Source organism: Oncorhynchus mykiss, chromosome 2 (genome assembly GCF_057628025.1).
Source record: "Oncorhynchus mykiss isolate SJ-2025 chromosome 2, ASM5762802v1, whole genome shotgun sequence".
Taxonomy (NCBI): Eukaryota; Metazoa; Chordata; class Actinopteri; order Salmoniformes; family Salmonidae; genus Oncorhynchus; species Oncorhynchus mykiss.
The window spans coordinates 37301365-37323024 of record NC_143023.1 but is presented as its reverse complement, the minus strand read 5'-3'; the positions used below and the strand labels follow the sequence as shown (position 1 = coordinate 37323024).

The window sequence follows — 21660 nt, the reverse complement described above, 5'->3', positions numbered from 1 at the left end:
TATTGTAGATTTCATCTGATGCCATAAATGATATGGATTGGCAGTTAAAGTCTGATGTATGTTGACCCTCCACAGCAGTTAGAGGTGCCTATTAACACCACCATGTTTCTGGGCAGAGCTCTCTGGCTTGACCCTAAACATGAAGTAATTGCTGATAAGCAACACACAGCATAGTTAGGGTGAATAACCTATTTGCCAGCATGCGTGTGTGTGTGTGTGTGTGTGTGTGTGTCTTCATACGCAGTGGTGTAAAGTACTTAAGTACAAATATTTTAAGTACTAATTAAGTCGTTTTTCGGGGTATCGGTACTTTACGATTTATATTTTTGATTACTTTTACTTCACTACATTCCTAAAGAAAATAATGTAAAAGTACTCTTTGAATGCTTAGCAGGACAGGAAAATGGCCCAATTCACACACTTATCAAGAGAACTTCCATGGTCATCTCTTCTGCCTCTGATCTGGCGGACTCACTAAACACAAATGTTTGTTTGTAAATTATGTCTGAGTGTTGGACTGTGCAATCTATAAAGAAATAAAAAAAGTCAAGAAAATAGTGCCGTCTGGTTTGCTTAATATAAGGAATTTGAAATTATTTATATTTTTACGTTTACTTTTGATAGTATAGCAATTACATTTACATTCAATACTTAAGTATATTTAAAACCAAATACTTTTAGACTTTTACTCAAGTAGTATTTTACTGGGTGACTTTCACTTTTACTTGGTTCATTTTCTATGAAGGCATCTTTAATTTTACTCAAACATGACAATTGGGTACTTTTTCCACCACCGTACATACGCATGTGTGTATCTTCATTGGTCTGTGTGTATGTGCGTGCATGTGTCTGTATGTGCGTGTGCTCTCTGTGTGTGTCTTCATACGTCCTGTGTGGAAATTGATTCATGGTGGAGTCTGAGGGTTTTTCAAACTGCTCGGTCTCACTGTAAACACTCTGACACGGCACAAGCCGATTACAAGTGAAGCAGATGGTTGGACTTCTAGGGAGTTGTGTTTTTGCATTCCACTGTCACGAGAGAGCTGAGAAATGCAATGTAAACCAATCCCCCCACACACACACACACTCATGCACCCCTACACAGTGCAGAAAATATGGCCTTCACGTACTGTACTCCGAACTGGTACTCAGTTGATGTATTTGGTGTGCACAAGGGAAGCCTATATCTATCTGAGTTATGGAATTATAGTTGTGCATTCCCATTCACAGCATGGGCTGTGAATAAGGCCTCTTAATATCTTATAAGGCCAATACTATCATTGCATGGACCCTCTGAACTCCCTAAATTTCAGCCCTCCCTCCTAATAAGGACACCGTATGAATACATTCAGTTAGACAACTGACTAGGTATCCCCCTTTCCCTTTATTGGACAGTAATCAGTGGAGGCGGGTCCAGGTAGAGGAGGGAAAGGAGATCCCTTGTAAATGTGATGGACAGTAATGAATAGGCAGTGTCTATTCTCAGCAGGAAGAAGAGCCTATTCTAGAGTAGGCGCCATGCTTCGACATGGGCTAACTGTACACAAAGGGATGAGTGGGTGGAGCAGAGGAGATACTGATTAAGTCATTTTGGTATTAAGGCATCCTTTGAGGTCTATGCATTGATGATAAAGGTTCAAACAAGATGTGGCTATGATGGTGATGTGTACATGGCACTGTCAACCCCAATGTGCTGTCAAAACTTTTGAGGAAGCTCGTTGCACTTAATATATCCGAGTACAGTTACTTAAAGTGATTTTGTAGTCTGCCCTGCAGAGTCACTGTGACCCTGTAGGGCAGAGGTGTCAAACTCTTTCTGTGGAAGGCCTAATGTTTGCAGATTTATGGATTTTCCTTTCAATTAAGCCCTGAATTTTATTTTATTTTCGTTTCACCTTTATTTAACCAAGTAGGCTAGTTGAGAACAAGTTTTCATTTACAACTGTGATCTGGCCAAGATAAAGCAAAGCAGTTCGACACATACAACAACACAGAGTTACACATGGAATAAACCAACATACAGTAGAAAAGGTCTATATACAATATGTGCAAATGAGGTAGGATAAGGGAAGAAAGCCAATAAATAGGCCATGGTGGTGAAGTAATTACAATATAGCAATTAAACACTGGAATGGCAGATGTGCAGAAGATGAATGTGCAGTAGAGATACTGGGGTGCAAAGGAGCAAGAAAAATCTGAAGATCTGTGAGCTGCTCTGACCGCTGGTGCTTAAAGCTAGTGAGGGAGATATGAGTCTCCAGCTTCAGTGATTTTTGCAGTTTGTTCCAGTCATTGGCAGCAGAGAACTGGAAGTAAAGGCAGCCAAAGGAAGAATTGGCTTTGGGGGTGACCAGTGAGATATACCTGCTGGAGCGCGTGCTACAAGTGGGTGCTGCTATGGTGACCAGTGAGCTGAGATAAGGCGGGGCTTTACCTAGCAGAGACTTGTAGATGACCTGGAGCCAGTGGGTTTGGCGACGAGTAAGAAGCAAGGGCCAGCTAACGAGAGCGTACAGGTCGCAGTGGTGGGTAGTACATGGGGCTTTGGTGACAAAACGGATGCCACTGTGAAGACTGCATTCAATTTGCTGTGAGTAGAGTGTTGGAGGCTATTTTGTAAATGACATAGTCATAGTCATAGTCATCCAAAGTCAAGGATTGGTAGGATGGTAAGTTTTACAGGGGTATGTTTGGCAGCATGAGTGAAGGATGCTTTGTTGCAAAATAGGAAGCTGATTCTAGATTTAATTTTGGATTGGGGATGCTTAATGTGAGTCTGGAAGGAGAGTATACAGTCTAACCAGACACCTAGGTATTTGTAGTTGTCCACATATTCTAAGTCAGAACAGTCCAGAGTGGTGATGCTGGACGGGTGGGCAGGTGCGGGCAGTGATTGGTTGAAGAGCATGTGTTTAGTTTTACTAGCATTTAAGAGCAGTTGGAGGCCACGGAAGGAGAGTTGTATGGCATTGAAGCTCATCTGGAGGTTAGTTATCACAGTGTCCAAAGATGGGCCAGAGGTAGACAGAATGGTGTCGTCTGCGTCGAGATGGATCAGAGAATCACCAGCAGCAAGAGCGACATCAGAAGAGAGTCTGCCCGAGGATTGACCACTGTGGCTCCCCCATAGAGACTGCCAGAGGTCCAGACAACAGGCCCTCCTATTTGACACACTGAACTCTATCAGAGAAGTAGTTGGTAAACCAGGCAAGGCATTAATTTGAGAAACCAAGGCTGTTGAGTCTGCCGATAAGACTGTGGTGATTGACAGAGTCGAAAGCCTTGGCCAGGTCGATGAATACGGCTGCACAGTAATGTCTCTGTCGAAGACCTTAGAAAGGCAAGTTAGGATATATATATAGGTCTGTAGCAGTTTGGCTCCCCCTTTGAAGAGGGGAATGACCGCGGCAGCTTTCCAATCTTTGGAAATCTCAGACGATACGAGAGAGAGGTTGAACAGGCTAGTAATAGGGGTTGCAACAATTTCGGCAGATAATTTTAGAAAGAGAGGGTCCAGATTGTCTAGCCCGGCTGATTTGTAGGGATCCAGATTTTGCTGCTCTTTCAGAACATCAGCTATCTGGATTTGGGTGAAGGAGAAACAGGGGAGGCTTGGGCGGGTTGCTGTGGGGGGTGCAGGGCTCTTGACCGGGGTAGGGGTAGCCAAGTGGAAAGCATGGCCAGCCGTAGAAAAATGCTTATTGATAGTATTATTATATTATAGTAGATAATTAGGTGTGGGGAGTTCCTTACTAATTATTGTCCTTAATCCATCAATCAAGGACATGGAAGGAGTGGAAACCCACAGACACTCGGCCCTCCTTGGAATGAGTTTGAAACCTGTGCTGTAGCGGAGCCAAATTTGAGTTGTCAGCTTGAAAAGCCTCTCCTCCAATATCATTTATTTTTCGAGTGAATTGTAGAGTTGCCACCCATGACTGAATTTGTTAGTGGCCTTCACCATGTGAGTTCCAAAGTGAATACTATCATTATAATTGAACTTGTTATGTCAGTACATTACATATTGTATCTCATAAGGACTTATTTTGAGGCCTATCTTCATCCTAATACAGTGGCCACATCAGGCCTGCAAGTAGGGTTGCATAATTCCACTAATTTTCCCAAAATTCCCAGATGTAAAAAAAAAAATCCTGGTTGGAGGATTTCCAGGAATCTTTCAACTGGGTTTTCTGGAAACCCTGGGAAATTTACCCGAATTTTGCAAATTACATTAAGCTGCCTTACAAGGTGATGTGTAATTCCTATTGGAATCCAGCCAGAGTTAGGATAACCAACAGGTGGAATTTTTATTCACCTGGAAACTACATTCATAATGACTAACAGGATTAGGAACAGTGTGAGTGACTATAGACCAGGGGTGTCAAAGTCAAATGGACGGAGGGCCAAATAAAAAAATCAGCTACAAGACGAGGGCCGGACTGTTCGAATGTTCATTGAAAAAATTTTAAATGACGCATATAGTCTAGTGAACCTAATTGAACCTACTGAAAACCTAACAAATATATTACAATATGATCAGATAAATAAAGCAATATTTTCTTATGGCTCTGTCAGTAATCTTTAATTTTCAACAGACACAAAAGACAAATTTCCTTTATATAAATATCCCCATAACATGAACATTAAATGAAAGAAACCGGTATTCAAGGCACCATCAGTAGACTATATTTTCTATTTTAGCAAAAGTGGGCTAAATTTACTTCAAAGAAAAAACAATAATAGCAATTTTCTATCATCCACTCAACTGAAATATTTTTAAAATATAATTGGATTGAAATACAAAAAAATAAAGTGCAAAAATCTATTAATCAAAAACAACACTTTGTTTAAGGAGAAGTAACATGCAGTGAAAACAAATATTAAATTTTAACTTTTAAACTTGAACTGAGTAAAAACTCTAAATATGTGATTGCACAGTAATGTTCACTTGTTTGAGGTTGAGGGTGATACTTGGTGGTGTCCCATCTTTTCCACAAGTTCATCAATGTTCGGGGTAAGGCTCTGAGCTGAAGAAATCCTCAGAATTGAGTGGAGGTGTTCAGCAGTAAGTCGACTTCTGTGTGATGTTTTGTTCAGGTTCATCAAAGAAAACAGTTGTTCACACAGGTATGTGCTGCCAAACATAGACAACGTTTGAGCAGCCTGGATGCGCAGCTGGGGCATTGTGCCGGGGAGGAAACGGGCGAACTCCGCAGCACCCACTGCCGCATATTTTGCCCTCAGTGCATCATTGCATTGGAGGTCAATCAACTCCATTTGGAGGTTTGGTGGTGAGCTTTCCACGTCAACAGCAAATGGGTTACCGAGCAGTTCCAACCTGCTTTTTTGTGCTTCAAAGTCAGCAAATCGGCGTCGAAAGTCAGCGGCAAGCATACCTATTTTATCAGCCAACTGTGTGCTCGGGAACGCACTGGTAGAGAGCTTCTCTTTCATGGTCTGGCAGCTGGGAAAGTGGCTCAAATTTTCTTTCCGCATCTGCGTCTCCCACAGAGTCAGTTTGGTTTTAAATGCCTTCACTGTACTGTACATATCAGAGATGACACGATCCCGACCCTGCAGCTGCAAGTTTATTGCATTCAGATGACTCGTAATGTCACACAGAAAAGCCATTTCACACAGAAACATTTCGTCTCGGAGTTGTGTTGTGTCTTTCCCTTTGCTGTCCAAGAACAGACAAATCTCCTCACGAAGCTCGAAACATCTTTGAAGCACCTTTCCCTGGCTTAGCCATCGCACCTCTGTGTGATAAGGCAAATCACCATGCTCCGTTTCTAACTCCGTCAGAAATGCCTTGAACTGGCGGTGATTCAAACCTTTGGCTCTGATAAAGTTAACTGTGCGCGTGATGATGCTCATTACATGCTCCATTTTCAAGGCTTTACCGCACAACGCTTCCTGGTGTATGATACAATGATAAGCTGTCAGCTCACCTGTCGCGTTTTCCTCTTGCATCTTTTCCCGTATCTTCGCCACCAGTCCGCTCCTGTGTCCACACATCGCAGGTGCTCCGTCGGTTGTCAAACCCACGAGTTTTTCCCAAGGCAGCTCCATCTCATTTACACATCTTGACACCTCTTCATACAAATCATGCCCCGTAGTTGTGCCATGCATAGGACGTAAAGCCAAAAACTCCTCTGTCACGCTTAGGTTGGAGTCCACTCCGCGGATGAAAATTGACAACTGGGCAATGTCAGAAATGTCGGTGCTCTCATCCACAGCCAAGGAATATGCAATAAAATCTTTTCCCTTTTTCACAAGCTGCTCTTTTAGATTGATGGACAACTGGTCTACTCTCTCGGCAATGGTGTTTCTGCTCAGACTCACATTTAAAAAGAGTTGCCTTTTTTCTGGGCAAACTTCGTCACAAACTTTAATCATGCAGTTTTTGATGAAATCCCCCTCCGTAAATGGCCGGGCTGATTTAGCGATCTCTTCTGCCAAAATAAAACTGGCCTTGACAGCAGCCTGGCCTTGTGATTTGGCTTTTTTGAACAGAGCCTGTCGAGATTTGAGGCCTCGTTTTAATTCCTCTGCCTTTTGTAGCCTTTGTTCCATGTCCATATTCTTGTTTTTGTCCGCGTGTTTCGTTTCATAATGTCGTCTCAGATTATACTCTTTCAGTACCGCCACACTTTCTCCACACAGAAGACACACAGGTTTTCCAGCTACCTTCGTGAACATATACTCCGACTCCCACCTTGTTTGAAACCCCCGGTTCTCAGTATCCACCTTCCGTTTTGCCATTTTTGATGGGTATCTGAAAGTTAATTTTACTGTGATGCTGACGACTGCTGTGCCAATAAATATTGAAATGAAGCAGCCTACTGCTCGGTGCGTCACCTTTGCATTGTGGGAAATGTAGTATTGGTGCGTGTAAAAGATCTGCGGGCTGCCGGCTTGCTGCGGGCCGGTTCTAATAATAAATCAAGATCATCCCAGGGGCCGTAAAAAACCTTCTTGCGGGCCGGATGTGGCCCGCGGGCCTTGACTCTGACATATGTGCTATAGACAATGGGCCTGATTGGAAAGCTCAGAGCTTCTGCTCTTGTCTGTCTGTAAAAACAAATAGATGAGTGGAACAAGCAAGGTAGGCCAGGAGCAAGGAAGGAGGGTTTGATCAATCAAGGCAAGGAATATGTTGAAGGCTAGCTGCATTGGGTGCAGATGACTGAACTGCTCACTTTGGTGTCTCTGTCTGCAGGTGTACAGATGAGGAGGCATACAAAGGTATGTCAATTCGTATTGGTGTGTGATGCAGATCACATGCACCATCCTCCTCCTTTACTTCTTCAATGACAATCCCATAGGCCTCTATATTAGGGACAAGGTACTGTTTCTGTATGATAAGCATGATCAAAACAGTTATTTTTTTATTCACATTTACCACAAATCAATGAATGGAAACTGTTGTGTGAAAGTTTTGTTAAACGTCTGTATAATAACTATTCTTTGGATTCCCTCCCTACATCTGTGATGAATATAACAGGAAACCTGTTCGATCACCATGCACTACAAAATAATTCTGGCAATGGATACAGAGAACATCAACACATTAACGTCAACACGCCAGAGGATATACCCATTGGGGCTCTGCAGGGAGTTTTGTCACACCTGCTCCAGAGTGCCAGGCTGCCCATCATTACGCACACCGGTCACCTTCGTTACGCGGATCAGCGCTTCATTGGACTCACCTGTACTCCTTCACGTTTTGATTGCCTTCTCTATATTTGTCTGTTCCTCTATTTCATCCCCGTGTCAGCATTATTGTTGTTTATGTTTTCCCTGTCCACACGCTGTCCGTGGTCTGTTTTGTGCCCGTTGTTTAGTAAGTGTTCACTCCCTGTACTGGCTTCTCGTCTCCCAGCATCTGTCCTCACAAGTTTACCTCATATTTGGATTTCTTTATTCTGTTTTGCCACTAAAATCATAATAAACACTGACAGCGAAATTATTGTGTTATTGTTATGGGTATTATTAATAATAATAATAATAATAGGGGACGGGGGTAGCACCCCAAAAGGTTCTTGTGAGTATCCATTAAAAGGAGTTCTTTGAAGAACTTATAGGGGTTCCCCTACAGTTCAAATTTGAAGAATCCGTAAAGGATACTCCAGGAACATTTTCTTTTTTACAGTGTGTATATGTGGGTAGGGGTAAAAGTGACCAGGCAATCAGGATATAGAATAAACAGAGTAGCAGAAGCATATGTAAAGTGTGTCTATGAGTCAGTGCAAAAACAATTAAGATGAATAAATAATAAAGAGGTCAATGGAAATTGTCAGAGAAACCATTTGATTAACTGTTCAGCAGTCTTATGGTTCGGGGGGTATAAACTATTCAAGAGCCTTTTGGTCACAGACTTGGTGCTCTGGTACCGCTTGCCAGGCGATAGCAGAGAGAACAGTCTATGTCTTGCTGCACTTCTAACATCCAGGCCAGTGTCATATACATCCAAATGAACTCTTGATCTGTGAACATTGGAGGGTTGGAGTTAAAAATCAAAATGAATGGGGGATTAGCCATTGTGGGTGACAATCTGGCACTTGAAGAAAGAGGAAATTAGGAATATATGTGTAATTATTTAACTACAGGTACTGAAGATGTGAGTGAAATAGCTGTAAGTAGCAGTGGAAGATTTGTCCTTTAGTTTAGTCCAATTAGGGTAGGGATGGTACGGGGGAAAAAACTATTTAGAGAAAATATAAATTGGGATCAATAATGATGTAAACAATTAAATTGATAGATCGTAGGTTCTATCTGCAATATTAAAGCTGATCTAACATCCATGTAAAAAAAGGAGACAATTGGTCCATAGGATTTTAGACTGTGTTTTATCTATAAACTACCATGGTGACAGAGTAAAATACGACATTTGCGTATCCTTACTACAGCCATGTGTAACTAAAACCCATGGTTCTTTGTTTGCAGTACGTTTGCCTTAAAACCCCATTTGAATTACAGTATGTTGCTCATTGGAATATGCCGTCTCTTCACCCATTTCTAAGAGGCCAGACTCCTTTCGCACTTGCCGTATGTCTAAACCCCACTGATGAATGTGGAGTGTCAATCTTTGCCTTGTCGATGGACTGTGATGAAAAGCAGTGCTTCCTGTTGTCATTAGTGCTGGTGTCCTTTGAGCAGCACTCCAGGGTCGTTGAACCAGTGGAGGCCAAATGACCGAGCAGCCACCATGCAGTAATGACTCCAGCCCAGGAGGATGCCACTAACTCAGTCTGTTTATTTTAATTAACTCTGAGTCAACAGTTACCGGCAGAGGGAGGAAGGGGAGGGTCACAGTGACGAGGGATTGCATGGGGTTTGAGTTAGCCAGCAGCCATCTGAAGTTGAAAGGAACAGTAAGAGGGAATCTGAGTGATTCAGAAAACAAAAATGCTTGAGTGTTTCAAATAATTTGGGGATGGAGACAGTTCAGGTTAAATATCTCAAAATGTCTGGACTTGTTTATACAGTATGAATATTGAAATATCACACCGAAAAATGTGCATATTGTCTGTCTAGCATGTAGATGTGTGGAATACAACTATTGTAGACTACAGTGTGTGTGTGTGAGAGATACAGACAGACAGAACACAAAGTTGAGGAACATCAGGATGGGCATGTCCTCTCACTCCCCTCTCCTAGCCTGGGCTTGTTGGGTCCTGTGCTGGGGGAAGAATATGCAGTGAACCTGGTGATCAACTGCAGTAAATGTGCAGTGGGCCTGGTCTGTTAACCTGGCTCTGGTCTCCATTGCCTATCATCAGTATGTGTGTCACCCTGTCATTATCCTGATCATACTCCTCCTCTCTAGCACGCTCATGTTGGCTCCATCTTAATGAAAGGGAGAGCTCTGGTGCTAATGGATCTGTACTACGTCATCATAGACAGACAGACGCTCACGCACGCACGCACACAACAAATGCCCCAACAAGTGCCTCCAGCACACACACACACACACACACACACACAGTATAGTCTACATTAATGTATCTTATAAATGCTAGAATGTGTACACATTCTTTCTGTGTTATTTCAGTATTCATACTGTATACACTATGCACAAGTCCAGGCATTATTAAACTGTGGGAAGCGGATGACTGGAAACAGATTGTTTGTTATCGGAATCAAATTGTTGCTGCCAGTTAGTTTCCATGTCATTATGTGGAAGGCTGTGTTGTGATCGTTTGTCTCCTCGGCTGTGGCAAGGCATGGGTCTATCCCTTTATACAGTTTATAATCTGCAATGGGGGTATTCCTTTATACAGTCTATGGTCTAAACCGGCATCCTTATGATTCATGCAACCCTCATCCGATGCATATGATTGCCTTTGGTTAACATTTCACCTCTTCATCTCTTTCCCGTAACAGATGTGAGAAGCTCAGAAAGAATTAAGAGCTTGTAATTGTAGCTCACATCTGTGAGACAGTTCACAGAGTCACGGAGTTCCACAGGCTGTGAGTCTGTAAGTCTAGTTGTCTGTCTGTGTATATACAGTACAGTGTCTACGGGACCGGGTGAGGTGGTTATGTGTTTTCATAGAGAGGATGATGGTTGTGAGGACTTGAAACCTGCTGGGGCTCCAGGAAGTTTATCATTGGCGCATGGACACATTAGTGATGGGACAATGTGGATTTGTCTGGGACCTGATTGGCAGATTTTGTCCGAAGGGAGTGCTCATTGGTTGGGGTGGCCAAATGTGACAATACAGGGCCATTTCCACTATTTAAAAAGTGTCTATTTGATTGGCCAAGTTTTTTTATTGGCCTTGCTAAACAAGGGTTTCTCTCTTCCTGAGGCTTTTAGCTTTTTCCTCATAACAAGCCATTAGTCCTCATAAGCCATTCGTGTTTAGTAGTGAGAACTCCTTGACCAAAAGACACCCTGTTATAAATGAGCTCTATCAGCAAGGAAATCCTCCTTTGATAAACAAGGACGTTTGCCCCCAGGTGAACGAAACTCAAAGATTGCGCAAGGTTTCACAGCCTTAATGTCCTACTCTGATATTTACAGCCATTTTTTTTTTTAAACAATTGAATGAATGATACCCACTGATTATCATGTATAAACGCCTCATGATCTTACATCATAATCCCACTGTAGCCTTGAACAGGGTACTAGTAGACAGTTGAAAAACACTTTTTTTTTTGTGGTAATTCTTTTTTAACATCCTCCTTTTTCTTTCTTTGCCATAGACCAGGAATAGCTGGGAATAACTGGGAATCCGAAACATGCTTTGACTTGGTAGGCAGGAAGGCTTGTTTACGTGTTAACCAAATTGCAGCCCGGAGTGCCACAAGGCACCCGCATACCGTTCCTGGGGTTCCTGTCTGAGTGGAGGCAGTAGAGTAGAGGGACTCAAACTTGGTGACTCATATACTGTATAGGACATCAACTGAGAGGAGGGGGCTTGGGGGTCGACTTCGCCCGGTGCTGTATCCACTACTTCCTAGAGATCTACACAGCCTACTCCACATTTTCAAAGTGAAAGAAAGTTATAGAACATATTCTAAATTCTTAGGGCAACATACACTGAGAATACAAAACATTGAGAATATAGGGTGAATGGGCAAGACAAAAGATTGAAGTGCCTTTGAACGTGGTATGATAGCAGGTGCCAGGTGCACCGGTTTGTGTCAAGAACTGCAACATTGCTGGGTGTATCAAGAATGGTTCCACCACCCTAAGGACATCCAGCCAACTTGACACAACTGTGGGATGCATATGAGTCAACATGGACCAGCATCCCTGTGGAACACTTTCGACACCCTGTTGAGTTCATGCTGTGATGAATTGAGGCTGTTCAACTCAATATTAGGAAGGTGTTCCTTATGTTTGGTATTGCTCAAGCTCATTCAATTTGGTTGGGAATCATTGATGGACAGCATCACAGCCATGTTCAAACCAATATTCAAACCTACTCAACACCACTTGGAAAGCCATTCTGGTGTCTTTGGCATTAAAATGTCAGAAAAATAAAACTCAGGGTTGGTTTTCAGAAGACTGATCCCCCCTTTCCTCTAACATTTTACCTGAGCTTTGCTCCATTCATATTTATTTTGATCCTGACAAACTCCCCAATCCCTTAAAATACATGCATAACCATAATAACCAAATAAATAGAGGGGGTTTCACTCTGATTTATTGGAATTGACCCAACCATGTAGTTTTTTAATTTATGGCAAAAAGTTAATTTATTTGCTGTGTTGTCTTGCTTGTATTACTTAACAGCCTTTTTGCAAACGTAATGGATGATTTGGAGTGGATTATTTAACACAGGTTTCTTTCTTTTCACTTTTTCATACAGGCTGTCACGACTTCTGACGAAGTCGGTTCCTCTCCTTGTCTGGGCGGCGCTCGGCGGTCAATGTCGACGGTCTTCTAGCCATCGCCGATCCACTTTTCATTTTCCATTGGTTTTGTCTTTGTTTCCCACACACCTGGTTTTCATTTCCCAATTACTGGTCATGTATTTCGCCCTCTGTTTCCCCCATGTCTTTGTGTGTGATTGTTTATGGTTCAGGTCGGTACGTTTCCGGCTGGTTTTGTCCGGGTGCTGTTTTCACCCGTGTTTTGTGGCAACCGTTATTGTTCGCACATTGGTACTGTTACTTGTGCTATTTCTTAAGTAAAGTGCGTTGTTCACTCATCTCTGTTCTCCTGCGCCTGACTTCATGCACCAGCTACACCCACCGCCTGACACAGGCCAGTAATATGGAGTGAATGCAATATTGTTGATCCCTTTGTATTTTCAAGTATTGTGGTGGCAGCATCATGTTATGGGTATGCTTGTCACCGGCAGAGACGGGGGAGTTTGTTAGAATCAAAATAAATATAAAAGGAGCAAAACCCAGATAAAATGTATTCTGAAAACCTAACCCTGGCATATGGTTTTATTTTTCTGTGGGACAATTACACACATTGTTATGCAAAAGACACACCAAAATGACTTTCCAAGTGGTGTTGAGTGATCCCGAGTGGTCTAGTCTCAGCCCTGACTTAAATCTGCTTTAAAAATCGGAGACTAAGTTAGAATATGACTATCCATCAATGATTCCCAACCAAATTTACTGACCCTGAACAATTTTGACCAAAACTATGAATATATGTTGTCCTAAGAGTTGCAAAATTGGTAGAATGTTAATGAAAATGATAACACATCTGTAATGGCTGCTAAAGGTACTTCCAAGTATTAACTCAGCGGAGTGATGACTTATCCAATTATGATATTTCAGTTTTATTATGTTTTCTTAATTAATTTGGACAATTTTCACTTAGAAAATGTGGAGAAGGTTGTGTAGATCTATGGGATTTGTTTTTATTTAATCCCTTTTTAAATGTAATTTTAAGACAGCAAAATGTGAAAAAAAAGTTCAAAGGGGTGTAGACTTTCTATAGGCCCTGTATACATGTCACTAATATTATTTAGCTAGTAGAATATAGAAAAAGTAAATATATGGCGTTCAATGTCCGCAGGAATCAAATTAGCATAATACTTTCATTGACGTTTCGTTCATCGAAATCCATGACTTTAAGCTAGAGACTTCTGGTTGGGTTGCGTCTCAATCCACTGCATCCGCCATTGTGGGCCATTTGGTTCTGCGGTGGAAAACAGCTGACAACAGAGTTTGTGAGACGAGGAGACATCCCGGAAAAAGGTCTTCTCATGAAAACATCTGTAAAGTCTGAACAGTTCGAGATTGTAACTATTTTGATTCTATTTTGCCAGGCTAATGATCTGTTATGTCCCTGTCTTGTGAAATTAAGTGAGTTAAATGTGAGTTAGTTAAAGGCACCAGAGTTCAAAACACAGGTCAACACAGGCATGTGAGGCCCCCTCCCTCCCTTCCTCCCTGACTCCCTCTCTCTGTCTCCTTCTCTGCCTCTTTCTCTCTGTTTCCCTTGTGAGTTGAACACAGTATGCCTTTGAGAGATTCATTGTAGCCTCTTTTTTAAAGGGAAAGAACGCATCTGTCTAGAGTTTTGAGGGAGTCCATTTCTCAGCTGCAGTGTGAGTGCTATCTAGGAGACAAGGTTGAAGAGGAGGCGAGTAGGAGAGTTCAGGGAGGTGGTTTGGGGCGGAGGAGGTCGGACTGAGGGAAAAAGAAGCATAATGTTTTAGGTGGGAGGCGACTACAGACGGACTATGTCATTATCACAGGTCAGTCGCCAGTGTGGGGTGGGGGGAGGGAGGGTAGGAGAGTTAACTGGCTCCAGCTTGCTGGCCTGGTGCTTTGTCAAACCCAAACCACCACGCTTACTGTTTTTTGTGTTAACCTCAAACAATACATTTGGTATACAAATGTTATTGGCCATGGTTATGCTTAATATTCTCTATAATTTTTTTTTTTTTACATCTAATAAGAAAGATAATACGGTAGAACTTTTCGTATTGGTCAATTACAAGTTAACTGTAAAAATACCAATCTTATGTGGTACACATAAATATAAAATAGATAAACGTACTGGCTTATATTCTATATCTATGGTGGTAAACAAGATGACCACAAGTCAAAGACCTTAAAAATCTTAAAGTCCTTAAGAATATGGAGTTCGATATAAAAGGGCCATGTATAATGGACGTCGCCCAGAGGCATCTCACAAGGTTTAACAAGGAGGATGTACGTCAGACAGAGTGACCACGTGTCACACACCCAAGAAACAACACCCTAATACTCTTTCATCTGTGTGTCTGTGACCAATATAATGATGACTGTTTTCAAGGGCTCTTTGACTTAACTTTGATGATCATTTATGGCTAAACTGACGACAACTGATTTCAATGGTCAATTGTGTTCAGTTCAATGTTCCAGTTGTCATCATATCTCACATGTTTATCTAAATCACTGCTATGAACTTGTGTTTATGTGTCATACTGTATACAGAGCATAAAGTAGTCCAGCTAAACAGGGTTGGAAGATGTTTACTTACCAATGGTCCAGGTCATAGATTTCGGAATGTTTTACTGTTTCTCCTAAAAGACACAATCTGTGAATAGGCCTTGAGTTTATTATTAGCTGTAGGCTACAATGAGTGGTGCTGCAGGACAAATGTGGAAGTTAATTGTTTACTCCCTCAGTGTGGTTCACCAGGGGTGTTTTCATTAGCCGCGCTCAAGGTCCTAAATGATATCATAACCACCATCAATAAGAGACAATACTCTGCAGCCGTATTCATCAACCTGGCCAAGGCTTTCGACTCTGTCAATCACCACATTCTTATCGGCAGACTCAACAGCCTTGGTTTTTCAAAGGATTGCCTTGCCTGGTTCACCAACTACTTCTCTGATAGAGTTCAGTGTGTCAAATCGGAGGGCCTGTTGTCTGGACCTCTGGCAGTCTCTATGGGGGAGCCACAGGGTTCAATTCTCGGGCTGACTCTATCTGTATACATCACTGATGTCGCTCTTGCTGCTGGTGATTCTCTCATCCATCTCTACGCAGAAGACACCATTCTGTATACCTCTGGCCCTTCTTTGGACACTGTGTTAACTAACCTCCAGACGAGCTTCAATGCCATACAACTCTCCTTCCGTGGCCTCCAACTGCTCTTAGTAAAACTAAATGCATGCTCTTCAACCGATCGCTGCCCGCACCTGCCCGCCCATCCAGCATCACTACTCTGGACGGTTCTGACTTAGAATATGTGGACAACTACAAATACCTAGGTGTCTGGTTAGACTGTATACTCTCCTTCCAGACTCACATTAAGCATCTCCAATCCAAAATTAAATCTAGAATCAGCTTCCTATTTCGCAACAAAGCATCCTTCACTCATGCTGCCAAACATACCCTCGTAAAACTGACCATCCTACCGATCCTCGACTTCGGCGATGTCATTTACAAAATAGCCTCCAACACTCTACTCAGCAAATTGGATGCAGTCTATCACAGTGCCATCCGTTTTGCCACCAAAGCCCCATGTACTACCCACCACTGCGACCTGTATGCTCTCGTTGGCTGGCCCTCTCTTTGTACTCATCGCCAAACCCACTGGCTCCAGGTCATCTACAAGTCTCTGCTAGGTAAAGCCCCGCCTTATCTCAGCTCCCTGGTCACCATAGCAGCACCTACTTGTAGCACGCGCTCCAGCAGGTATATCTCACTGGTCACCCCCAAAGCCAATTTTTCATTTGACCGCCTTTCCTTCCAGTTCTCTGCTGCCAATGACTGGAATGAACTGCAAAAATGACTGAAGCTGGAGACTCTTATCTCCCTCACTAGCTTTAACCTCTTGAAGCAAGGGGGCAGTATTTTGATGTTTGGATAAAAAACATTCCCAAAGTAAACTGCCTATTTTTCAGGCCCAGAAGCTAGAATATGCATACAATTGGCAGATTAGAACAGAAAACACTCTAAAGTTTCCAAAACGGTCAAAATACTGTCTGTGAGTATAACAGAACTGATATTGCAGGCGAAAACCTGAGGAAAATGCAACCAGGAAGTGCTGTTTTTCTGAAACTACTCTGTTCCATTGCAAGCCTATCCTCCATTTAAAGGGATATCAACCAGATTCCTTTCCCTATTGCTTCCACAGGGTGTGAACAGTCTTTAGACATAGTTTCAGGCTTTTCTTCTGAAAAATGAGCGAGGATGATCACATCGCGTCAGTGGATAGCTAGGTGTCCCCAGATTTGTTAATGCGCGCGACACAGAAACGAGACCTTTTTTTCTGTCTTGTATTGAAAAGGCTACCGTCCGGTTGAAATATTATCAATGATTTATTGTAAAAACAACCTGAGGATTGATTATAAAAAAAAGTTTGATATGTTTCTACGAACTTTACGGATACTATTTGGAATTTTCGTCTGCCGGTCGTGACCTGCACAAGCCTGTGGATTACGCAACAAAACGCGCCAACCAAATGGAGGTTTTTGGATATAAAAATAATCTTTATCGAACAAAACAAACATTTATTGTATAACTGGGAGTCTCGTGAGTGCAAACATCTGAAGATCATCAAAGGTAACTATTAATTTTATTGCTTTTCTGACTTTTGTGACCAATCTACTTTGTTGCTAGCTGTTTGTAATGTTTTGTCTACTGAGAGCTATCCTCACATAAATACTTGGTTTGCTTTCGCTGTAAAGCTTTTTTTTACCTCCCTTATCCTCCCTCATTTGCACATACTGTATATAGATATAGATTCTTTCTACTGTATTATTGACTGTATGTTTATTTATTTCATGTGTAACTCTGTGTTGTTGTATGTGTCGAACTGCTTTGCTTTATCTTGGCCAAGTCGCAGTTGCAAATGAGAACTTGTTCTCAACTAGCCTGCCTGGTTAAATAAAGGTTAAATACAAATAAATAAAATGATGTGGAAAATGTTTTAAAACGTTTTGCAACGGAATACAAATAGTAGCATTGAGTTAAATATGGAACTTTCCAAACTGTGCACTGTGACTACTGGGTCAGATGAGAATGCGCTTGTGGAGAAAGATTGTGTTTAAAGACTTTGTAGTGAACAGTCAATGTTTAAAGAAATATGTATATAAAACACGACAAACAGGATTAGTGTGTGGCGGTCACTAAATTGCGTCAGCCAGTAATTATCAAGCAAATAACTGTCTCACGATAATTGACCGTTAATTAACATGAAGACATTTAGTATCTCCACACATACTGTAGCCTACAAGCCATTTTAAAAAGTCTAATAAATCCATGTAACATAGCCTACACCTTCACAATAAACCCATTATTTATTTTAGAAAGGTCTAAAGAAACATGATATGAAGAATATGTCGTCTTTTTCAGAAGAAAATAATAGCATACTCTGAGTTGTGCTTATGTTTGGTCCTGATGTGGCTATGCCAAATGGCTGTGGGCTACACTTGTTCATTTAGCAGACTTGGTTTGCTTATAATTCTGTGGCATTATTTTATAGCATGAAGAATACATTTGAACAAAGCTGAATATATAATCTTATAGGAGTACCAATTTCTTTGTTAACCACTCAACACAGAATAGCCTTGTGCGCAATATTAATGTAACCTTAGTTGTTCTACAAACGTTGAGCTGTACGTTTACATTTTTTAAAACATTTTAAGGCTGCATAATGATGATTTGTGTTTTTGCGCAGGCTGAACACACTCCAATAGTCTCTCATTCACAATTTGACCAGCACTTGATAATGCCTCGAACTTCACAGTGGCATCCCCGTTGTGGCCGTAATGCTCCCTAACAAAATCCCTGCCTTTTGCGGCCCAGAGTGCTGCATTGTGCCCTTCTCCCCGAGGGATTGTGTCTCTCACTCACACAGCTCTGCGTCAAGTGATCAGGTCTTTTCAAGGTGCATATTGAAAATATTGGAGGAACTGTCCACATTTACTTTTTGTCTGCTAACAAGATGAGCAGGCCTAACCAACAACAAAAGCACTAGCCTATGTCAATCTACTGTTCCCCATTGTACAAAAATCAACCTATTCTATTCTGTGAGATAAATAAATATTCCAAACAGTCTGGGACAGTTGTGGGATGCTGCGTTAGATCCCAAATTAATACAACCACTACTATTAAAAAACATGTTTTAAGCAATGTGGCTGACGCAACAGATCAGCAAGTTTAGCTTCAAATGTTGATAAAACTATTAGGCTATTTCTTCACATTATAAGCGCATCAATGCGCACATGGTAGAAGGCTATAAGCGGGAATGTTCCATCAGGGGAAACCACCATTATCAAAAGTGACTGCAAATGCAATTATGCATTTAATGATTATATTATGAAGGTGCATTTTTATGGTGAAAATGATATTCCTCCAAACTTGAAACTCACACGCTGCTTATATACTGTATGCCAGCTAGACTTTACACCACTTAATTAGTGTGCTTAATTTTAAGAAGTTATTTGGCCACTTCAGTTGTGATACAAACCTTATTAAAACATATAGGCCTATGGTCTAGGCTACATAAGGTGTGTGACAACTAGCACAAAAAGGCATTGTTTCTTATGCTGGGCATCATTCACAAGTGATAATATATAATTCACAAGTGATAATCTAATATTGTCACCCATCAGACTATTCTTGATTTAATCTTGTCTTAACAAATACTAAATAATGTATGTGTGACATTTGTTTTGATTTAGAATGGACCATTGTCATGCACCTGTATCGAAACAGGGGCAGCAGGAAAGAATTACATGTCATCTAAGCACTTAAATAGCAAATGGAAGACACTTTTCCCCGTGGTTTATTTTCATGCCAGCCAGGTAGGCTATACTCCTGTTGTAAATTAAGCAATGTGCTTAATATTAGGAAAGTTGATGAATAAATATAATAGGCCTAGGCCTTAGCCTATAGAAAGCTGATGAGATCCTCCTCTTTTTATTAACGGCCATCACTCTGTTTTCTTCCGCAATTGCATAGCCTATAGAAATGTTGCGCAACATGAACTCATGTGCTCTCATGAAGTGTTTGATTAGATTTTTGAATATATTTGCATTGATGTCAGAGTGATTAGAGGGACAATAGAGTGCTGAATACCAGGCGGTTAGCAAGTTTGATAGGCTACTAATGACCAGCAGCAGCATCAGAGCTTGGAGAAGCCCAATTACCGTGACTAAACAGTGATGTGGAATTTGACAGCCGTCGTGATTGACTAAACGGTCCTGTGGAATTTGACTGCCTTCATGACTGGTGACCGGCAGTGTAGCGGTAATACAGTCACCACAACAGCCTTAAACAGGATAGAAGAAATTTACAAAACAGAAAACAAATACGCGGGAATTAGTAACATTTAACCGTTACTCACATACAGTGGGGAGAACAAGTATTTGATACACTGCCGATTTTGCAGGTTTTCCTACTTACAAAGCATGTAGAGGTCTGTCATTTTTATCATATGTACACTTCAACCGTGAGAGACGGAATCTAAAGCAAGAATCCAGATAATCACATTGTATGATTTTTAAGTAATTAATTTGCATTTTATTGCATGACATAAGTATTTGATACATCAGAAAAGCAGAACTTAATATTTGGTACAGAAACCTTTGTTTGCAATTACAGAGATCATACGTTTCCTGTAGTTCTTGACCAGGTTTGCACACACTGCAGCAGGGATTTTGGCCCACTCCTCCATACAGACCTTCTTCAGATCCTTCAGGTTTCGGGGCTGTCGCCGGGCAATACAGACTTTCAGCTCCCTCCAAAGATTTTCTATTGGGTTCTGGTCGGTAGACTGGCTAGGCCACTCCAGGACCTTGAGATGCTTCTTACGGAGCCACTCCTTAGTTGCCCTGGCTGTGTGTTTCGGGTCGTTGTCATGCTGGAAGACCCAGCCACGACCCATCTTCATCTCGCGATACATGGCCCCATCCATCCTCCCCTCAATATGGTGCAGTCGTCCTGTCCCCTTCGCAGAAAAGCATCCTCAAAGAATGATGTTTCCACCTCCATGCATCACGGTTGGGATGGTGATCTTGGGGTTGTACTCATCCTTCTTCTTCCTCCAAACACGGCGAGTGGAGTTTAGACCAAAAAGCTCTATTTTTGTCTGATCAGACCACATGACCTTCTCCCATTCCTCCTCTGGATCATCCAGATGGTCATTGGCAAACTTCAGATGGGCCTGAACCTGCGCTGGCTTGAGCAGGGGGACATTGCGTGCTCTGCAGGATTTTAATCCATGACGGCATAGTGTGCTACTAATGGTTTTCTTTGAGACTGTGGTCCCAGCTCTCTTCAGGTCATTGACCAGGTCCTGCCGTATAGTTCTGGGCTGATCCCTCACCTTCCTCATGATCATTGATGCCCCACGAGGTGAGATCTTGCATGGAGCCCCAGACCGAGGGTGATTGACCATCATCTTGAACTTCTTCCATTTTCTAATAATTGAGCCAACAGTTGTTAGCCTTCTCACCAAGCTGCTTTTCTATTGTCCTGTGGCCCATCCCAGACTTGTGCAGGTCTACAATTTTATCCCTGATGTCCTTACACAGCTCGCTGGTCTTGGCCATTGTGGAGAGGTTGGAGTCTGTTTGATTGAGTGTGTGGACAGGTGTATTTTATACAGGTAACGAGTTCAAACAGGTTAAGTTAATACAGGTAATGAGTGGAGAACAGGAGGGATCCTTAAAGAAAAACTAACAGGTCTGTGAGAGCCGGAATTCTTACTGGTTGGTAGGTGATCAAATACTTATGTCATGCAATAAAATGCAAATTAATTACTTAAAAATCATACAATGTGATTTTCTGTATTTTTGTTTTAGATTCCGTCTCTCACAGTTGAAGTGTACCTATGATAAATATTGTAGAACTCTACACGCTTTGTAAGTAGGAAAACCTGCAAAATCGGCAGTGTATTAAATACTTGTTCTCCCCATTGTATACAGAATACAACACACACAAGATTTTACATATCCTTCCTTTGGTCACAATCTTTTGATGTAATTTTCATTGAAGTACTCTAAGTATCAAGAAAACAATTAAGTATCAAGTTATCATGGACAGAGAACCAGTAACTTAAAAATGCATTATTTCAGTTACTTTCTTCAGTGTATGTTAAATTAGCCATTTGTACATGACATGTAAACAGATTCAGAGAGACACCGTTGACCGATAAAGACTTCCTGTCTCACTCTGTAGCTGGTCTCTCTCCCTAGTCCAGTGTTCAAACTATTCTGGAACTGGTCTCTTACC

At 41.7% G+C, this 21660-nt stretch overlaps 1 long non-coding RNA gene across 1 annotated transcript in view; it reads left to right on the top strand.

Moving 5' to 3' along the window:
• Nucleotides 1-12897, top strand: part of LOC149985091 (uncharacterized) — a 30322-nt gene extending 17425 nt beyond the window's left edge. The window contains exon 3 of the long non-coding RNA XR_016486379.1: nt 12327-12897. This is a non-coding gene — a long non-coding RNA (uncharacterized LOC149985091). The remainder of the gene's footprint in view (nt 1-12326) is intronic.
• Nucleotides 12898-21660: the final 8763 nt, after the last annotated feature.